Consider the following 4,633-nt stretch of genomic DNA (forward strand, 5'->3'; position numbering starts at 1 on the left):
AAAAATCAAAAAAAAAAAAAAATCTTTAAACTTATTTAGCTCATGTGTATGGGTGTTTGCCTATGCACATATAAATGTACCATGTGTATGCTTGGTGCCCACAGAGGCGAGAAGAGCCATTAGATCTCCAGGAATTAGAGTTGCAGATGTGTGAGCTGCTCTGTGAATACTGAAAATCAAACCTGGGTCCTCTGCCTTGGCAAATATCCTTTAGAACTGAGCTGTCTCTCCAGGCCCTATGTTTTTTGTTTGTTTGTTTAGTTTTTTTTTTAAGATTTATTTATTTATAAGTAAGTACACTGTAGCTGTCTTCAGACGCACCAGAAGAGGGCATCAGATCTCATTATGGATGGTTGTGAGCCACCATGCGGTTGCTGGGAATTGAACTCAGGACCTTTGGAAGAGCAGTCAGTGCTTTTACCTGCTGAGCCATCTCACCAGCCTTTTTTTTTTGTTGTTGTTGTTAGTTTTTTGAGACAGGGTTTCTCTGTGCAGCCCTGGCTGTCCTGGAACTCACTCTGTTGAACAGGTTAGCCTCAAACTTACAGAGATCCACCTGCCTCTGCCTCCCAAGTGCTGAGACTGAAGGTGTATGTCACCACCACTTGGCTTAAAGGATACTTTATTACATTTTGTTGTATTTGTGCATCCACATACATGCTATATCATGCATTTCCACATGGGGTCAGTTCCCTCCTTCTATCACATGGGTCCTGAGAACCGAACTCAGGTCATCAGGCTTAGTGGCCAGTGACTCTCCCCAGTAAGCCATCTTGATGTCCCCACAGCACGGTTTTCTATCTAGGCAAATTAACAGTTCAATGACATCACCCGATATACAGTTTACATTCAAAGTCACTACTGCTCATGGTGGCTATTCTTGGTTGTCACCCTGACTGCATCGGAAGTAACTTAAACCCAAGCATCCCAGAAAAAAAGAAAAAAAAACAAGAAAAAAAACAAAACAAAACAAAAATAACCCAAGCATCTGAGCACACCTGTGTGGGACTTCTTATTAACTACATCATTAAAAGTGGGAAGACCCACTTTTAACCCAGATCCTTTTTTTGTTTTAGTTAGTTAGTTAGTTTGTTTGTTTGTTTTTCGAGACAGAGTTTCTCTGTATAGCCCTGACTGTCCTGGAACTCACTCTGTAGACCAGGCTGGCCTCAAACTCAGAAATCCACCTGCCTCTGCCTCCCAAGTACTGGGATTAAAAGTGTGAGCCACCACCGCCCTATTTAACCCAGATCTTTTGAGGTGGGAAAATCCACCTTTAACCTGGACCACACCTTTGCTGGCAGTCTATAGAAAGAACATGGAAGAAGGAAGCTGCTGTCTTTTGCTTGCTTGCTTGCTACCACTGGCAAATCCATTCTTTTATTGACATTAGAGGCTACTTCTTCAGGAGTCTGGCATATACTGAAGACCAGCTGACACATCCAGTCTCATGGACCAAACATCTACTGAATTCTTGGACCTTTGATTGGTAGACAGCCATTTTTAGACTAGCTAGACCACAGCTGGTAAGCCATTCCAATAAGTCACACCCACGCATACCCACATGAGTGAATTCTGTTCCTCTAGAAAATCCTGATGAATATACCAAGACAGATAGGTATAAAAGGAAGTTGAGGAAGAAATGTTGCAAGCTTAAGACTAGCTTGGGCTACATAGCCAGTTCAAGGTCAGCCACGGTGAGACCCTTTCTCAAAAATGAAACACCAATAAGAAACCAGAAAGAAGAAGAAAATGAAAAAAAAAAAGAAGAAAGTGAAATGAACTGAATTTCATCATACAACACCAACATTTAATCTGCCAACCTTTCATTTTTACAAATGTGTTATCATTTATAAAAAGAGTTCTCTTCTTCGTATTATGTTATAGACATCTATTTCACTGAAGTCAGATGATCTATTTGGTCCAGATTCTCATTTGAGGCTTGGTTTGTTTTAGTTGCTGAGCTATATGACTGCTAGGTCATCACAGGAAGATTTAATACTGATTTGAACTTTTTCCACAAGGAGGCAGCAAGCAACCACGCTAAGATTTCTTAAACTTTACAGGAAGCCCATGCACATACACAGCTTACCCTGACCCTGTGGGCAGCAGGCATTAATAGTAACATCGTCACTGGGAGTGTCGGTTGCAGGCTTTTCATCCCAGCATTTAGGAGGCAGAAGGGGGCAGATCTCTGTGTGTTTGAGGCCAGCCTGGTCTGCACAATGAGTTCCTGACCCCCAGGACCACACAGTAGAATGATGTCTCATTTTTTAAAAAAATTAATATGATATCCTTTATATCAATAAGAAAACTGGAGGTGGCAGAGTAAGTGTAGGGTGTGGACTCCAGGATGCAATGTTGCCTTCTAACTCCTCCTCGGTGGTAGAGTTCACAGCACCCTACCTGCATTTAATTCACTCCTAGGCACAGTACCGGGGACACTTTGGAGCCTACAGGAATAAATAAGAAGATTCCTGTCCCTCAGCAGTCATTATCAGGTGCGAGGACGGAGTCATCCACAAATAGATGAGTGGTTACCCAGCAGAACATACAAGGGCCCAAGCAAGCAGGAAACGCACTCTGCCTTCAAGCTGCTGTGCACGGCGTTATCAAAGAGGGACGATAACAAGAGCTAAGGGGTGCGTGGCCGGTGACAGACACTGCTGAGACACAGAAGTGTCACGCTCTGTTTTACAGGGAAGAAAGCTGGTAGTCAGCATGGTTAAGAAATTGTACCAAAGCTAGCGAGTGGTTGAAATGCTTACTGTTCTTCTAGAGATCCTCAGTTCAGTTCTTAGCATCTGTGTCCAGTGGCTCCCGGCCTCCTATAACCCCAGCTCCAAGGGATTCAATACCCTCTTAGGCAGGCACCCAAAGGCATCACAGAAGACAGACAGACAGACAGACAGACAGACAGACAGACAGACAGACAGACAGACACAGACACACAGACACACACACACACACACACACACACACACACACATGAGAATAAAAATCAAAACCTTAAAAGAGAGAAACTTTGTATTGGCAGGCTTAAAGCCCCAGCTATCAAGAAGGCTGGGGCAGGAGCTCTACAAGTTCAAGCCCGCCTGGGCAAAAATGATGAAGATGTTGTTGAGTAATAGAAGGATTGTCTAGCATGTATGAGGCTTGGAGGAACAAAAGGTGATAGAGAGGGAGGGAGGAAGGGAGGGAGGGAGGGAGGGAGGGAGGAGGGAAGGAAGGGAAGGGAAAAAGGAGACAAAAAAGGAGGGGTGATGACTGGGTTCTTGTGGTAAAATACTAGAATCTTTTTTTTTTTTTTCCTTGAGATAGGATCTCATGTGGCCAAGGCTGGCTTTGAACTTAGTATTTAGATGACCTGTAACATCTACTCCTCCCGCCTCCACTTTCCAAGTACTAGAATTGCAGGTATGTGGCACCTCACTTGGCTCCTGTGGTACCTCACTTGGCTCATGTCTTGTTGGGCAAGGCATGACAATTGTGGCAAAGACAACTTTGGACATGCTGAGCAAGCATGGAGCTGACTGAGCTATATACACCATTCAGAACACACACCTTACTATGGATTTCCCAGGCCCACAAGATTGTGGCTGTGGACTCAGAGTGAGGACAGACTCCAGGGGTCAGTGTGCCTGGGAGTGGGGAGGAGTCTGAGGAAACAGTACTCCTGGGTCTGGTGGCACAGGCTGAGTGCAGCAGGAGAGCCGGCAAACAAGAGCATTCCTCTGCATTTTGTAAATGACATCATGGGTGCTGTAAAAGATCAATTTGGTGCACTGTGTCATGGGACACAGGCACTAGTTAGGGGGTTGTTAAAATAATCCTATCCAAAGATAACTACAAAAGCAACGGACACCAAAGGGCATTGCTAAGACAAGCGTCCCCAGGGTCCCGAATCTCATTAGCCATCAGGGAAGACAGAAGAGTGTCTGTGACTAAAGTCTCCCTGATAGGCAGCCAAGAGGATGTGAGTTAGACTCACGCACAGTGGCAAGGCAGACACAGGCAGCTGGGAGTTTAGGCATGGTACCTGAACCACAAGATAAATTACCCAGGAGGGAACTAGTCAGGTAAAACTTTTACTTAAGACTCATCAGGGGGGCTGGAGAGATGGCTCCGTGGTTAAGAGCACTGACTGCTCTTCTGAAGATCCTGAGTTCAAATCCCAGCAACCGCGTGGTGGTTCACAACCATCTGTAATGAGATCTGACACCCTCTTCTGGAGTGTCTGAGACAGCTACAGTGGACTTAGATATAATAATAAATAAATCTTAAAAAAAAAAAAAAGACTCATCAGGAAGCTGGGTGTGGTGGGACAGGCCCTTGATTCCTGAGTTCTAGGACAGGTTGGTCTACAGAGCAAGCTCTAGAATAGCCAGGCTACATAGAGAAATCCTGTCTCAAAAAAAAAAAAAAAAATTCAGATTCAGCCAGGAGAGCCAGGCATATATCTGCTCTCCCAGCTCCTGAGACACAGAGGCAGGACCTTAGAGAATTAAAGATCATCCTCAGCCGGGCAGTGGTGGCGCACACCTTTAGTCCCAGCACTCGGGAGGCAGAGGCAGGCAGATTTCTGAGTTCGAGGCCAGCCTGGTCTACAAAGTGAGTTCCAGGACAGCCAGGG

The sequence above is a fragment of the Mus pahari genome, chromosome 14, assembly GCF_900095145.1.
Source record: "Mus pahari chromosome 14, PAHARI_EIJ_v1.1, whole genome shotgun sequence".
NCBI lineage: Eukaryota > Metazoa > Chordata > Mammalia > Rodentia > Muridae > Mus > Mus pahari.